Source organism: Alnus glutinosa, chromosome 11 (assembly GCF_958979055.1).
Source record: "Alnus glutinosa chromosome 11, dhAlnGlut1.1, whole genome shotgun sequence".
NCBI lineage: Eukaryota > Viridiplantae > Streptophyta > Magnoliopsida > Fagales > Betulaceae > Alnus > Alnus glutinosa.
This window is the reverse complement of record NC_084896.1, coordinates 7,480,250-7,496,594: the sequence shown is the minus strand read 5'-3', so window position 1 is coordinate 7,496,594 and position 16,345 is coordinate 7,480,250. Positions and strand designations below refer to the sequence as shown.

General features: G+C 34.2%; 1 long non-coding RNA gene and 1 pseudogene across 1 annotated transcript; both read right to left on the bottom strand.

Annotated features, from left to right (window-relative positions):
- Positions 1-7,289: 7,289 nt before the first annotated feature.
- Positions 7,290-9,045, bottom strand: LOC133881400 (methyl jasmonate esterase 1-like; annotated as a pseudogene).
- A 2,784-nt stretch (positions 9,046-11,829) lies between these two features.
- Positions 11,830-14,013, bottom strand: LOC133882198 (uncharacterized). The gene is made up of 3 exons (XR_009902640.1): positions 13,523-14,013; positions 12,626-12,655; positions 11,830-12,142 (listed from the first exon to the last, which is right to left on the bottom strand). It is a non-coding gene; the product is annotated as an uncharacterized LOC133882198 (long non-coding RNA).
- Between the last annotated feature and the right edge of the window lie 2,332 nt (positions 14,014-16,345).

The following is a 16,345-nucleotide window of genomic DNA, read 5'->3' as shown; positions in this document are numbered from 1 at the left end:
TGGCCAAGCGAGATTTAAGCCACTTGAAGCTATTGATTTATTTTCTCACTTTCAAGGGAAAAAAAAATATAAAAAGTAATATCTCTATTCTCTACTTTATAACATCTTTCACTTATGTTAAAACACATGAGAAATGTTAGAGGTACCAAATCTTTTACTAAGAGATGGGTACCAAGATGATATGAAGTTTATTTATTGGTATCTGTAACATTTCTTTTTATTAATTGTTTTGATCATCTCCAATGAATAAGCTCCACATTATCTTGGTACCCATCTCTTGGTAAAAAATTTAATACCCCTTGCATTTCTCTAAAAATATACCATGAAAGCTCTTTATAGCAAGCTTTCATGAACTATTTTCATTTTAAAAAGATATAATTTCATAAAAATGTATCGAATTATATGTCGATTTGAAATAAGAGTATTGAATTATAAAACATCTTAAATTGGAGTATTCACGTTTTCAAACATCTCATTTAAGGGTATTCTATTAGGATTTGTTGTTAAATTCTAATGGAGTATGTACCCAAAATATCTTTTGGGTAAGAATTTAACGGAATTTGTAAAATACCCATGCCTAGATCTTTGAAAAAAATTTATAATTTTTTTTTTAAAAAAAAAAACACAGGGTTATTTTAGAAATTTTGACAGGATTTAACGTACAACAAATCCTAACGAAGTACCCTTAAGTGAGACGTTTAGAAACGTGAATACCCCAATTTGAGACGTTTGCTAGTTCGATATCCTTATTTCAAAACGACGTATAATTCGTTATCCTTTTTGTGTGAAGTTATCCCTTTTAAAAATTTGTTCTATATAAATGGAATTCTATAAGAAACAATGGTACGGGGATCTTATATATCCAAAGTAATTATCTGAAAATCCAACAAGATGATAGCAAAAATGTTGATAAAAGTTAGAAACTTTGTGTTTACTTGATAACGTACGGTTTTGAAAATGACCACACACCACGCACTTTTGGGAAAAGATTTTAAAAGAAGAAAAGAAATTAAGGTCAAAGAGCCTGTCCGGAATGATGTCGATTTTTAAAATTACCATTAATAATGTGTGATACAATAGAGAAGCTGATATAGTAATTTTAAAAGTCACGTCAATTTTAATTATATGAGTATTACATTTGGCATTTCTACCATCATGCTAACCTCAATATTATTTCAATTTTATAAGGTAACCGGGTAGGCTATAAATAGACGAAGTTAAAGTGGAGAGGGAAAAACCAACAACAAAAAAAAAAAACAAAGAAGAAAAGTGGATAGGCCAGGGAAGAGTTAGGCCGGCGGCCGGAGAAAGAAGAGAAGAAAATCGATCGTAGGATATTTTGGTGGGCAGTGATGGTGATCATGAAGAGGGTGGAGATGTGCATGGAGCTACTAAGATTGGCCATAGAGTTCGTCATCGTTGTAGCCGAAGCGGTTTGTGTAGTCATCCACCAGAGCAGTACCCCACAGCTAGCATTCCAGCTGGGTTATGGAAATCCTGTTCCTTTTGTTGCCTTTCTTCCTTAATCTTTTACGTACGTTGTTATCCTTTATGTTCTTCCCTTTTGTACAGTTTCAGGTCGGGTTCTTCGACCAGATGCGAGCGATTTGTAGTCACAAAGCTGAATTGATGAATTGATGAATGGATGATCATGTTTCATACAGATATACCCATCTAGTTTTGTGAATTTTGTGTGGATTTTTGTTGATATGATGTCGGTTATATGATTCCTGGGTAGCCTTTTCTGTGGATTATATATATCTTTTGCAGTAGAATACTCTTTAGATTAGTGCCTCAATGTGATTTGATTTTCATTTTGATTCGTCGCGATGATGTTGAGGATGTGACTGCATTATCCCTTAATTTTTTGTAAAATACATTTTGGTCCCTTAGTGTATAGGCTACTGTTAAATCGATGGATCCATTAATTTTAAGAATAATGTTACTCTTCGTACCTATTTATCACACTCATTTCATATCGACTGATGTGACCTATTTTAGGCTTCGTTTGTTTTTGCGTAACATGTTTTTTTATCAAAAAATGTTTTTGGACAAATCCTTTTTTTAAGAAAATTCTCCGGTGTGGTGCGTACGAAAAATCACAAAAAATTATTTTTTATTCACAATATAAAAATTAAAAAATTAACCTAATAATTTGAGTTCCAACAATGGTCTGACAGAGGCTTTTCAGTGGTCTGGCATTGCCAGTGTGTTGCTTAGTAGTAGTCCTACGATGGCTCGGTAGTAGTCTTGCATTGGCCAGGGAGTGCCTCAGTGATGCTCGGGGGATGGCTTGGTGGTGGTTTTAGGGTGGTCCAAGGTGGTTCAGGGTGGCTCGGTGGTAGCTCGGGTGCTGACTTGGTGGTAGTCCAACAGTTTGAAAAGGAGAAACTCAAACACGAAAAATGATCTACAAAATTTTGAAATGAAAGTCATTTTCCGAAGCTAAAAAAGTTTTTTTTTTTTTTCTTAAACCGAAAATATTTCTATTTGACTATTATTTTTTATCGCATCAAATACCAAAAAATACGAAAAATATTTTCTATTTTATTTTATTTTTACAACGAAACAAAAACAAAGCTTTAACTTGCTTTTCATATAAGCTACTTTTCTTTAATATGAGATCGAGCACCTCCACATGCAGCACATGCTTATCTTAACCTCATTTACTTCCTTAAAATAGGAAAATCCCCCACAAAGTGACGTGCAATAGATTTCCTAAGGATTCTCTAAACTAATCCAAAACCAAAATCTTGAATAATCTTATAACTTCCCTTTTCATTATTTTTTTTAAAAGGAAAAAACGATTCCCTTAGCTTCCCCCTCTCTCTTTCCCTAATTTAATTTCTCTTTTTTATTTTTATTTTATTTTTTTTTATTTTTTTATTTTTTAAAAGGGCTCTTTCCCTAATCTTGAGTCCATATACATCCTGACGATGCCTTTCGTAGAAAAAAAAAATGATGAATAATACAACAAAGTTGAAATACAAACAAGATGATTGTCCTTATGTAGAGCAATTCGGACTGCTCACATGAAACCATGAGGTTTTTTTTTTTTAAAAAAAAAAAAAAAATCATATTCAAAAGTAGTTTGTTTTACCAATATTTAGTAAACTGGCAGCCACCCCTAAGCACCTATTTTTGAAAAAAAAAAGAAAAAAGAAATAAAATTTAAGTTTTTCTTTTTTAATTTTTTTTTTAATTAAAATGACACGTGGCAGAAGTATTATAGGCATATTTCGATAAAATTGATATTTTTTAAACGTTTTGGTAATTTAGAGAACTAAAATCCAAATGTTGGTAGTTCGAAAAGCTATCCGTAAAATGGTTGATAATTTAGGTGACTAAATTATAATTTTTTCAAGATTTTATTTTTCAAATTAGACTGGTAGAAATTTGGTTAAGAGGGTAGCCGAGCTACTTTTATTTTGGTCAAGGGGTTGCCGAGCTTACCCTTATTTGGCCAAGGAAATAATTCTATAACCCTTGGTTTTTTTGATTTAAAAAAATAGTTTTTCATTTTTTTGTATAATTTTTTATTTTATTTTATTAATGATATTTTTGTCATCATAAGATATTGATAACTTTTCAAATGAATTGTAATTTAAAAGGGTATGCGAACTTTTCTCAAAGAAAAAAGCACCCAAGAACTTTTTATTGTATGATTTGTTTTATTATGTTAATTGTTTTCTTTTAACTTTGTTTTTAATTTTTTTAGATGGAAATAAATTGAATGTAAGTTAGATTAGAATGATAATGAGGACAATGATGAGCCAAGAGAAATTATTATTGAAAATTAGATGTGAAAATAGTCGTTCACAAATATAATACGGAATTTAAAAATTAATCATCACACAAAAATCACAAAAAATATGGAAAACAATGAATCAATCAACACAAGTAATTTGGTGACGAAGTTAAAACTTTTGGAAGAACTTTTCAAAGTAAAACCACTCCCCTGCAACTAAACCCAGAAAATAAATCTACTACAAAAGAATAAGAAATTACAAGATATTCATACTTACAAAATCTTTGCAATTGACACTATTGTACTAGACAAGCGGCCTACTTGTCCGCTACCGCAATAGTTCTCCTAGACAATTTTTCTACTTGATCTCCTTTACCAGAACTCCGATAAACTTTAATTGTTGTTGATGAATGGTTGTTGTTTATAACAAAATACTCTATGAGATGTACAACTGACAGCATAAACACTTAAACTTTTTATCTTAGAACATGAAGAAAAATACTATTTTTCTCTAAAAATATTTCCCCAAATCCTCCAAAAATCGTACTCTAAAGGCTCTTAAATAGACTTGGGAAAGTAGCCCTACAATCTGAAAGTCTATGGTCCAAAAATTGCAGATTTTGGACTCTCTTTAAGCCCATTTGGACCCCCTAAACGTTGGAATTGGACAATTTTCATGAAATATAAAATTGAATAATTTTGAATTAGACGTCCAACGAAACCAAGTTTGACTTCATCGGATTTCGGAATCAGACGTTATGATTGTTTTACTCCAGCTAGATCAATGTTGGAACAACCGGTCTGAATTTAAATATGATGGGAAATAGAACAACCAACAATAAAAAAAACTTACTTAACCAAAAAAAAAAAAAATTATAAAAAAAACTGTAGTTTGAACTGAAATGGAAATATGAATTTTTATAATAAAAATTCCTAAATTTTTTTGTTTAAATTCAAATTACATCAAATTATTTTGGGCACCGAAAAGCCAACACTCAAACATAACAAAATACAGCTAGTATTATAAACCTAGCTAACAAAATATTTTGTTTGAAGAAGAGGTTTTATAATATTATATGCAGTATGCCAGGCAAGTGGGTTTTGGTGTAACAAAAAAATCATTTGCAACCGGAGATGATGGGAAGTTAAAATACTTCATCATTGTATGCGTTTATTAGGGCATGTCAAAAAAAAAATCTTGTTAGGCTAAAACCAATGGAGAGAATGGGTTCTAAGGCAAAGATCAATGCAGAATTAACTAAAGACAAAAAGTTTATATTGTCTAATTTTGTGCTTGAACACACTCATACCGTAAGCCCAGACAAGGAAATATATTTTATGTGCCATAAGAAGTTAGACACTTGTGTAAAAAGAAGACTTCAAACAATAGATAAAGTTAGAGTCTGTCCGAGTAAGAACTACAAAGTTCTTGTTGTTGAAGTGGGTGTGTATGAGAATCTTTCATTTTGAGATCAAGATTATCAAAATTACATTAAAAAATTAAGGAATTCCTTGCTTGGAGAATGAGATACTGAAGTATTTTGTAACTATTTCATAAGAATTCAAGAAAAAAATGATTGCTTCTTCTGTGTGATAAACCTGGATAAAGAATGCCATTTGCGAAATGTGTTTTGGGCAGACACATGAAGTAGGGCATCATATAAATCTTTTGGAGATGCATAATATTTGATACAACATGCTTACTAATAAATACAAAATGTCATTTGCGCTATTTATTGGAGTGAAACATCATGGTCAATCCAAAATTTTAGGGAGTGGATTACTATCAAAAGAAGATACCAATACTTTTGTGTGGTTGTTCGAAACATGGTTGAAATGCATGTTAGGTTAAGCTCCTAATGCAATTATAATCGATAAAGATAGAGCTATACAAGATGCAATTGCGAGAGTGTTTCCAATAGTCAAATATAGATTTTGTTTATGGCATATCATGAGCAAATTTCTGCACAAGCTTAGATCACACTCTCAATATGAAAAATTTAAGGGCACTATATTAAATTGCATATACGACTCTTTGAATTGTGATGAGTTTGAAAAAAGATGGCAACGAGTAGTTGAGAATTATAATCTTTAGGAGAATGTATGATTATGTCAATTATATGGTGAACAGAATCAATGAGTACCGACATATGTGAAATATATATTTTGGGCTGGAATGTCTACTACACACCGATGGGAGAGTATGAATGCCCTTTTTTTAAAAAAATAAAATAAAATTTGGTTATGTGGGACCAGTTGCCATGTTGAAAAAGATTTGTTGGGGAATATAATAATGCTTTACTGAGAATGGTTGAAAATGAGTGTCTAGTTATTTTGGTTCGTTTAATAAAATAAGTTCACGCATAACTCTTCATTCTACCGAGCATCAACTTCAAGGTATTTACACCGATGAAAAATTCAAAAAAGTTTAAGATGAGTTTAAGGGATTCGTAATGTGTTTGACATCCCTACTGAAATGCGAAGGTGCAATTTCTCTGCATGAAGTTGTTGATTGTGTAAGAGTTAGTGATGACTTCACAAAACAAGTAAGATATTGTGTTTACTTTATTGACAATGAATGTGAGGTAAAGTGCACTTCTAGATTGTTTGAATTAAGAGAAAATGAGAAATCATGTGCATGCCCTTATTGTTTTCAACTTGGTAAAAGATGTGAAAAATTTGTCATACAAATATATTCTTGACCGATGGAGGAAGAACTTGAAACTAAAATATACCCTCATTAAGAATACTTACGACGATTTAAGTGGCAATCCTGAAGCAAAAAAATATGAAGATTTGTATAATAATTTTTCTGAAGTAGCATTGATCATATCAAAAGACAATGAAACTTATATGACGGTGAAGAATTGTGTACATAAGTTGGGAAATTGCTTCACAATGAGTCAAGGGGTGAAAGAAGTCTAAGTGGTCTACATTCTCATTGCATTCCAAGTACATTTTCCATTTGTAATGAAATAATTGATGGGAAGTCTAAAAAATGTAATAATTTGTAGTTTATATATATATATATATATATATATATATATATATATATATATATATATATATATATATATATATATATATATTATGGATGACAAGTGTTACTACGTAATTTGATTTGACATGGCATACTAATACAATCCGTCAAGATTTTGGATGTAATTTGATACTAGAGATTTATTTGTTATTTTGGCATATCATAAGAAGCTCTCAGAACATTTTTATATCACATAAAACTTACTACAAATCAGTGTAACCAACCACATAAATTTATTTTGAATTAATGAATTCTGGTAGTATGTCATATTAGATCAAATGAAATTATGACACGTGTTACTTATAATAAATTTTTTTTTATAAATTTATAAAATATATAAAATAAAAAAAAATAATTAAAAACTAAAAATTATTATTTTTTTCTTTAGCTTAAGAGAGGAGGTGGTGGAGTCCACTTGTTCAGCTGAGAAGTGTCGACATTCCATCAATGATTGGATCAGAAATAAAAAACAAAAACAATATTCTTAATTATTAAAGTGAATTAAGAATATTTCTCAGCAATGGCTTGGAGATGAGCCCAAAGCTCCATTGGCTTAGACATCATGACCATGTGATCGGATCCTTGGATCTCCACGACATCATCGGGTGAATTTCTCTCCATCATCCACCGTTGAAAGTCCCTTTGCGTCACCTTATCTTTTTCCGACATGATGTAAACCCGATTAACCGACCCGAATTTCTCAGTGGACAGCATCAGCTCCTTTGACAGCTCTTCATCACTAGACAAAGGTAATGGTCTTATCAACAAGGTGGCCAATGTCAGATCCTACGGCAATCACGGCATAGAATCATCATCATCAATGGTTGATATCTCTACTTCCACCCTTATATGTATATATATATATATATAGATAGCTTACCTCAATTGGGCTGAGCTGGAACACATGTTACACATCTGATGCCAAGTACAAGGGGCCGAATATGAATGTTGTTTGGGCCATGATCATACGTGTAACGACTGTCTAGTAGAGGAGCTTGTCTACTAAATGACTGCGATGATGAAAATGAAACCAAATACGGATAACTTTTGTTTTCATATCAGATTAAATTATTATTTATTTTCCAAAGTTTAAAATGATAAAAGAATAGTTAATTTAATAATTTTAATTAGTATTCTAACATTTTATAGGAGAGAAATTGCAAAGATTACCTCTTAATTTAATTTTGGAAAAACTTCATTTAATTTTCTTGAATTGTCGCCGTTTTCACAATTACCTCCCAAACTTAAAAAACTCTCAATTTAGTGTATTAATTTTTCATTTTTTCATTTTTTTTCATTTTTTTATTTTTTAAAAATTATAAGGTTTAGGCGTGGATATTTTTACAAATTCTGTTAAAATTCTAACCGACACCTAAATCCTTGTAATTTTTTTTTTAAACGAGAGATATTTTGAGAATTTTAACACCCCTCCATTAGAATTTAACAATAAATCCTAACGGAGGGAGGGGTAAAATTAAAAAAAAAATTAAAATATGAATAGACTAAATTGAGAGTTTTTAAGTTTAAATAGATAATTACAAAAATGATGGAAGTACATGGGTTAAAGTGAAGTTTCTCCTCTAATTTATATTTAACTATACAAAAAAAAAAAAAAAACACAATAAGAAGCTTGGGACTCGGGCATCATGATCCTCTCTAGTTGATTTCCGATCCTTTATATATAAGGGTATTTTTGTAATTTTACATCATGTAAAATTACAAAAATACTCATGTGTATAAATGACCGGCTCCTCTCCGGTTCCTCTCAACTGGAGAGATCCTGGTCCGGAACTTGGGCGTACCTCTTGATTGAGGGTGGAAATGTTGAGGGTCGGGCCGGGCCGGGCATTAAGGCAGTGAGAAAAACAACAACAGAAATCTTAGTTGGAAAATACTCCGTGGCTTGAGATATCGGCAACCCACCAAGGCTATGACCAACGAGGATGACTCTTTCATGAAGAGGAAGAGTTGCCACGAAGTCCCTCAAGGGCCTAAAGTAGTCAGAAATTGATCAGAGCTCATTCGCCTGCAGTGGGTTTACTCCAGAAGCGGCTAAGTCTAGTGCGGTGACATTGTGACCGGAAGATCTTAGCAGCGCCACAAGCTTGTACCAGGACTAGGCTCCAAGGCATGATCCATGAACTAGCATGAAGTGCTTGTTACGAGGCTCTGGCTCCGAAGCAGCCTCCATTGCAATGGATGATGAAACAAGGATAAAGAAAGAAATGGAAATGAAACGCTTCTTTCTCTTCTCCATATTCTGTTCGATTCTTCCAGCAGAAAATGCAAATTGTCGTATTTCTATAAAGGTATAAAGGGGTAGGTTTTGACAATAAGCTCTTATTATTCTAATGGAATAGCCTCTTTTCTTTTCTTTTTTTTCTTTTTTTTTTCCTCCCTTTTATTGAATAAAATAAAGAGCGGTGTTAGGTTGCTACACTACAAGTCTCTTCACCGGTCGTTTATGTGGCAATTATCAGATCAGTTACTAAAAAAGTGGTAAGGTAGTCGACTACTAGCCTTAGGATAAAAAAAAAAATAAGCTTACTCTTCGTTTGAATCAAAATTCCAACATGAATATAAAGACGGGTTGATATTTTGTTCGAAAAATTTACAAATCCAGATTTTATTGTCGTATCATAAGAAGAAAAAAAGAATAAATCTTTTTTTATTGAATGTGCATGTTGTTTGTTCATTTTGACGACTACTTTATTATTATATTTTATCATACTAATTTCTAGTCTACCTTCTTGGAAAGCTTTAGTCATGCTTTACATTTTTTTTTTATTATAGGTAAGTTACACATGCACGAAATGAGTTTTGCACCCATGATCGGAATCGGATCCTTTCCATTTCATAATTTGAAATGGAGAGGGGCCGATTTACTACTGTGATTGACTTAAAAAAGATCAAAGGTAAAAAATTTGCCACGTCACTTAAAGAACTGGTTAACGGCATCTAAAACGTTGAATGTCAAAATCCCCCCTCCCATCCAAACCCAAATCCCCTTCTTCTATCCTTCCATCCCCACCCCTATGAGCTTCCTCAACTTGCTCATCGCCTATTTTCAGAAGACGGGTCATTAATTACTTCTTCATGTAAATCAATACCTGGGATTGATTGGCAAGTTATAGAGAGAAATTATAGGAATTACCGTTGAGCGTACGCATTTCAATTCCAACCTTCATTGATTTTTCCTCATTTGGATTATAAAACAAATTGACATTAGCAATGCTTTTCGTCATGGCTTATTGCAGGAAACAGTTAACATGTCCCAATCCCTGGTTTTGTGCATCCTTCATTTCCAGACTCATCTCCAAAAAGCTATTTATGGTCTCAAGCAGGCTCCCAGAGCATGGTATTCCCAGTTAAGCTCTAAGCTTCATGAGCTTGGATTCACAAGCTGCAAATCGGATAGCTCCCTATTTATTTTAAAAACATCATCAGTCAAACTGCATGCCTTGGTTTACGTAGATGACATCATACTCACTGGCTCAACTGCAGCTGATGTGGATGCCTTAAGTTAAGAACTATCAACTTCCTTTCTTGTGAATGATCTTGGTGATTTAAACTTCTTTCTTGGTGTTGAAGTTCATCGTGTTCCTGCTGGCATCATACTCTCTCAACAGCAGTACATATTGGATATTTTGTAGCGCACCAACATGTCGCTTGTCAAACCTATAACCTCACCACTGTCTGCTACATCCCCTCTCAGCAAGTTCTCTAGCTCTACCTTTGAAGATCCAACATTATATCGACAAATTGTAGGTGCTCTTCAGTATTTATCTCTCACTCGTCCAGATATTGGTTTTGCAGTCAGTAAAGTGTCACAATTCATGCATGATCCTCATGATCTCCATTGGACTGCTGTCAAGATGATTTTATGATATCTTAAGTTCACTGCTGATTATGGTTTACTCATAAAAAAGTGTTCAACTTCGCAACTTTATGCCTATTCCAAAGCAGACTTGGCGGGTTGATCAGATTATAGGAAATCAACATCGGCCTATTGTATTTATCTTGGCTCAAATTTACTTTTGTGGAGCTCTAAAAAGCAGCCTACAGTTTCTCATTCCACTACAGAGCTAAAAACAAAGCCATAGCAAATACCACTACAGAAATCATATGGATTCAGTCTTTGTTTCGTGATGTTGGGATTATTCCTATCTGCTGCTCCTATTCTCTACTACGACAATATTGGAGCCATGTATCTTTCTTCCAATCTAGCTTATCATGCTTGCACAAAACATATAAAAATTGATTACTATTTTGTTAGAGATAAAGTCACTACAAAAAAAAAAGAAAGCAAATTTTGGACAATTTAAAACCGTCCAGAAATGCAAAAAAACCGTCTGGAATCAATTCCAGATGGTTTTTTATGGACGGTTTAAAACCGTCTAGAATATAATGTCGCTAAATAAATTTCTGGACGGTTTGGGCAAAACCATCCGAAATTCCAGACGGTTTGGCCCAAACCGTCCAGACTTACGTTTTTTTTTTTTTTTCTTCGGTTCCCTTTTTCTTTATATTAATATAATTAATTATATAATGAAAAACTTGGCGTCAATTCAACGGATCAACAAGAGATGTAATACGACGTTAATTATCCAGCAATTTCACGTTGATTGAACGGCCACGACTGCTTGAATCCGACGCCTCGGGCTTGCGCTGCTTGGGTTTGAGCGGGACTGCTCTGCCTCTGGTGGGATACGCGTCGAGGAAGGGAGGGTAGATCTAGTCGTGGTCGTTGGCGTTGTTGGTGTAGGACCAGGAGGGACCGTCACCGTCGGTGACGAAGACGCAGAGGTTGAATGGCCTTGGAGGGGCGTGGAGATGCGGCGGACGGCCGAGAAGAGTGGGCCAGGGAAGTGCGGCGTTGTAACGACCCGCTTTTTACAAAAAAGCGTAAGTAATTATATCTGGATAATTACGTGTCATTAACCATTCAGAGTTGATAAATCTGGCAGCGGAAAAATACGAATATCTTTTTTTTTTTTAAACATCACCGATAGGGACAATTCCCTTTCAACACACATAGAGCTTTAATTGAAATACCTCAACTTACATTATAATAATAATAAAAGGTCTTACAAATAAATACACACAAAAGCAATAACATAAGGGCCACCACGGCTCACGTCCTATGTAATAATAGTCATATTACAAACTATAAAATAAAGCGTAAGATGTCTGGAAAGTACATAAAATAAAACCTAATAACGACATGGAAGATAAACTGTTCAGCAAGTCTATCATAAAAAGAAGACTTTAGACCGTCTCATCTATGAAACCAGGATCATCATAAGGCTCCTGATAATCCTGATACTCGTCAGTGTCTGTGCCTGCACAGTCATCTATGAGAAGGTGGTTATAACCACAATCCCATAGTTCCATAAGTGAGCTAACTGTCATTCAACAACATCATGATTTATGCGTTATTTTAAGGAACAGATATGACATAATGATGTGGTGATAGTTTTTCATGCAAAGTTTTAACAGTTTATATAGTGATTACACTCCTCTCTTGTAAGGGCACGCCCCCCCGTTTAGCGTCTTTCTAGAGGCCGTTCCCTCCTCTCCATTACATTTTAATTAACTTGTTTTCGCACTATCGGAGACCTCCCTCCTCTAGTACTTTGAAAGCCGTTCCAATCAATATGATTATTATTGTTTCCGGTTCAACTCTATCATGAACCTTTGGGAGACGTTGCGCCCAATATTAATAGGTTGATTATTAACAGTATGCAATAATCAGTCACACGCATCCAATTAAAATAAAACATAAACACAACATTACTGAAATCCAGTGCTACCCTCAGTAAGTAATTTATACTTACTGTCCTTTTTGTGCTGTCTCAATTCATCATCTGCATCAAACACATATACATGTGCATACAAGGTCAATATCATTACTTTCTAGAAACTCATGCCTCAACATGAATTCTATTTTTATACATAGACACATACATATAAGCGATCATCTATTAATTGGAAAATCACTTACATTTATGAACACTCAACATGGTTAAAACTTAATATTTACTTAATCAATTAGCAAATCAATACTTTGGAATAACATCTAATCTAGGTCTCAAGTAATCACTCGAGTACAATCTAAAATTCTTGATATCATTCTCTATAGCATAGAGAAATCAACCAACAAGAAACCTATGTATTTTTCTAACAAAACCTAATCACTTTTAGGGAACATCAATCCAATTACCAAACCAATTAACAAAACATATTAACAGTTATTTCAACCAATATATTTGAGAAATCATAATAATACAGCATGCTCAATTTCCATAATACTCAATTTCTAAAACAATGCATTACATGATTAAACTCATGAAATCGTTCTTTAATTCTAGAGTTTTATAATTAATCAAGCCCTTAGTTTAAACAACATCACTCATTAATTATCAATAATCAAACATAATCAATACTTTAGAGTATATATATATTTTTCAAAATATAATATACATAAATAAGTTATAATAAGAATATTCAATTCTATAATTATTAAAGTTATATTCTAATATACTAGTTACTTGATTTTTATGAAAATATATACTTTTAGATTATATATATATTTTTCAAAATATAATATACATAAATAAGTTATAATAAGAATATTCAATTCTATAATTATTAAAGTTATATTCTAATATACTAGTTACTTGATTTTTATGAAAATATATACTTTTAGGCTAATTAAAAACTTAGAAACTCACATTAAGGATTTTCACTCGAAAATCCAGTCGAAACGGTGAGTTTTGGAAGTCGCCGGAAAAGTCGCCGGAAAAGTCGCCGGAGGCGGGTCGCCGGCGGGTCGGGGTTCCGGGTTCGGGTCAAGCTCAGTGGGTCTGGGTTACTGCTGGGTTTAATGGCTTCGGTCTGGGCTTTGGGCTTGTGGGTTTTGCTGAACTGGGCTCACAGGTTATGGGCTTGGGTTGGGTTTGGCTTGCTGGGTTGCTGGGTTCGAATCCATGGTTCATGGGTTGATTTGTGGATCACAGGCTTTCTGGGTTTGGGCTTGAAATCAGTTTGTGGGGCTTACGGGTTTCTGCTTGCTGGACTGGGCTTCTGGGTCTGGACAACTTCTCTCCTTCACTACTCTAATTCCTCATCTCACTCTCTCTGTTGGTCACTTGGTCTTAGAAGAAAAGAAAGAAGAAGAAGAAAGAAGATAGAGAAGAAAGGGGGTCTGCGAATTCCACAGAGAGCTTTGCTCTCTTTTATAATAGTAAGGTGAGTGGAAAAATTAGTGGGTTGATTAAAGAACTAAAATGGAGAAGTTGGTGGTTGATTAAAGAACTAAAATGGAGAAGTTGGTGGTCGATTAGTGGAGTAGAAAAATAAGAAGAAGAAACAAAAGATGAGTGTATGCGTTTATTAAAAATGAAGGTGGAGGAATAAACAAATAAAAGAAATAGATAGGAGAAGATGCTGAAAAATGAATAATAAAATATTATAAAGTTTTATTATTAAAACCATATATTATAAATTTATGAAAATACGTTTTACGGTTTATTTATCCGTCAATTATATTAATTCAGTAATATATATTTGGTGATAAAAATTAATTGTCAGTTTATTAAAAACACCGGTTAAATTGAAAATATTTATAAAACAAATAAAAATAATTATTTTTATTCTTTAACCAAATTACTAATATGTTTTAAAAACTGGGGCGCTACATTCCTCCCCCCTTAACAGAATTTCGTCCCCGAAATTTAAATTCTGACATGTATGCATGGAAAACAATCCTACTTATTTAAAATTCATAAATACTTACTTAATTGTTTTTCCGTATCACTAAAAATTTGCTCGGGAGGAGGATAATCCACTGAACCGCCCCACCCGAACTCATGGTACATCTCAAAACAAATATGGATATTTATTTCGCATATCTTGTTCAAGCTCCCATGACGCTTCCTCCACGTTGTGATTTCGCCAAAGGACCTTAATTAAAGGAATGGTATTCGTTCTGAGCTTTTGTTCCTTGTGGTCAAGAATTTGGACTGGCATTTCTTCATACTGAAGATCTTCTTGTATTTGCAATGGTTCAAAATCAACAATATGCAACGGATCGTGCACATGCTTCCTTAGGGTGGATATGTGGAATACATCATGCACACCCGATAAAGCAAGAGGTAAACGGATTTTGTATGCCACTGGGCCAACTATCTCAGTTACTTCAAAAGGTCCAATAAATCTCGGGCTTAGTTTTCCTTTCTTGCCAAAACGCATCACTCCTCTCATTGGTGAAACTTTCAAGTATACAAGGTCACCAACTTCAAATTCCAACTTACGACGATGCTTGTCTGCGTAGCTTTTCTGTCTGCTCTGAGCTGTCAACATCCTCTTCCGAATAAGAGTGACTTTGTCCTTCATCTCTTGTATGAATTCTGGCCCAACAAGTTGTCTTTCCCCGACCTCATCCCAATATAACGGGGATCTACACTTACGTCCATAGAGAGCCTCATATGGGGCCATACCAATAGTCGATTGATAACTATTGTTATAGGCAAACTCAACTAAAGGTAAATATCTAATCCATTTACCTTTAAAGTCAAGTACGCACAATCTTAACATATCTTCCAGGGTTTGAATGGTTCTTTCGGTCTGCCCATCTGTCTGAGGGTGATAAGCAGTGCTGATGTTCAACTTCGTTCCCATTGCTTCATGTAAGCATGTCCAAAATCGAGAAGTGAATCTCGGGTCTCTGTCTGACACAATAGAGGTAGGGATCCCATGTAACCTGACAATCTCCTTTACGTACAATTCAGTCAGTTTTGACACTGAATCTGTGATATGAAATGGAATAAAATGAGCACTCTTAGTTAGTCTATCAACTATCACCCAAATAGAATCTTGGCCTGTGGGTGCCTTTGGTAGGCCTACTACAAAGTCCATGGCGATCTGATCCCACTTCCACTCTGGAACACTGAGGGGTTGTAAAAGTCCTGCAGGCCTTTGATGTTCAGCTTTTACTTGTTGACATACATGGCATTGAGCCACATATTCAGCAATATCACGTTTCATGCCGCGCCACCAGAATTTCTTCTTTAGATCTTGGTACATCTTCGTACTCCCCGGGTGTATGGTGTACATAGTCTTATGGGCTTCGTCTAGAATATCCCTCTTTAGCTCTGCATCGTTAGGTACAACTGTCCTGGCATCTCCAGTTCTCAACAAATCATCATTCGTGAAGTGGAATCCAGGGGCTTCACCGCGTTTAACTTTCTCCATGAGTTCTTGTAGTTCCAGATCGTTTTCTTGAGCAACCTTAATCCTATTTGAGATTAATGGTTGAATTACAAGCGTTGCATTGGCGGCCTGCTCCTTAGTTGGAGTAACATCTAACTGAATCATCCCTAACTGTTGTGCAAGCTGGTCAGAGGCATACAAAGTATTAAGGGTGCCACTCTGAGACTTCCTACTCAAGGCATCGGCAACTACATTCGCTTTCCCCGAGTGGTACAGGATGTGGCAATTGTAGTCTTTTATAAGCTCTAGCCACCTCCGCTGCCTCATATTCAACTCCTTCTGTG